Source organism: Condylura cristata, unplaced genomic scaffold (genome assembly GCF_000260355.1).
Source record: "Condylura cristata isolate star-nosed mole 26May11 unplaced genomic scaffold, ConCri1.0 scaffold00035, whole genome shotgun sequence".
Taxonomy (NCBI): domain Eukaryota; kingdom Metazoa; phylum Chordata; class Mammalia; order Eulipotyphla; family Talpidae; genus Condylura; species Condylura cristata.
This window is the reverse complement of record NW_004567136.1, coordinates 15,454,463-15,455,491: the sequence shown is the minus strand read 5'-3', so window position 1 is coordinate 15,455,491 and position 1,029 is coordinate 15,454,463. Positions and strand designations below refer to the sequence as shown.

Here is a 1,029-nt window from a genome sequence, read left to right as displayed (position 1 = left end):
CCCCCGGCCTCACGCTGAGGGCCCGACTGGCCACTGGCTCCGCTGCGGTCCTCAGGCGGCTGACCCTGGCCGCCCCCTCGGGGACCTGCTGGGGGCGCCGACGACCTTCTGCCGACCTGGGGTTAGGTGGCGCTGGCGGTGGGGTGGCCGCTGCCTAGGCTGCCTGGGGGAGCTGGGGCGCAGTCTCGGGGTGCGGAGCCGGCGCTCCCCAGCGCGTCGTGTTCGCAGCGGGCAAGGTGGAGAGACAGCAGCCCCGGCTTGCCGCGCCCTGTCCACACAGGTCACCTGAGTCCATTCGGAAGGCCAGACGGCGGCCTCTGGCGCCCGCCTGCGGGTGGGGCGTCTCTGCCCCTCGCTGGCCAGCGTGGAGTGCGCTGGGCCTGGCCCCTTTGGCGCCTGCCGAGTGGCCGGCCTTGCTGCCGGGGCCCCTCAGGGCCCGTGTCCACCTCCGTGGCTCCAGGTGGAGCGAGCCCCGGCAGTCCGACTGTTCCGAGGGCGCAGGGGCCCGCCTGCTGGCCGGGGCAGGCCCTCCCTGCCTGCCGGGTGTGGCAGCTGCGCCCCCAAGGGCGGGGGTGCGGGCTGCTCGCGTCTTTGGACCGGACACTCGGTCGCCACGATTAGCACCTGCGCTCCTCCAGGCTGCTTTGTCTCCGGCCGCGCTCGGCACCATCTGTCTCCCCGCTGCGTCTCCGGAGACTTCTCTAAGGTGTAATTTCGGAGGTGTTGGGAGCTCAGAAGGTCTTAGGGGCCTGCCTCTCCCCCAGGCGTACCCCGGGCTCGCTGCCAGGTCGGGTAGCGCCTTCTCGCGTGCCCGCAGCAGGTGGACGCGCTCGGCGCGAAGGGGCGGCACAGACCACTGTTCTCGCTGCAAGTTTCCTGCCTTGGCCTCCGCCCTGCCAGGCTCCAACGGCCTCATTTCACTCGGCTCGTCCGCTGGGTGGGCACGTCCGCTGGGTCTGGAAGCCCCACTGCCTCCTGCTTTTCTGCCTAGAGTCAGCTCTTCCCGCCGGCCCCTCCCCAGTGCTGCCG

At 72.1% G+C, this 1,029-nt stretch overlaps 1 protein-coding gene across 3 annotated transcripts in view; it reads left to right on the top strand.

Annotated features, from left to right (window-relative positions):
* Positions 1-1,029, top strand: part of CPEB1 (cytoplasmic polyadenylation element binding protein 1) — a 31,774-nt gene that overhangs the window by 4,635 nt on the left and 26,110 nt on the right. The window contains exon 1 of one of the 3 annotated variants that reach the window (XM_004693111.2): positions 625-706. The exons of the other annotated variants lie outside the window; for them this stretch is intronic. The gene's annotated coding sequence lies outside the window, so the exon portion shown is untranslated. Of the gene's footprint in view, positions 1-624; positions 707-1,029 lie in introns of those variants that run through there. 3 annotated transcript variants of the gene reach the window in all.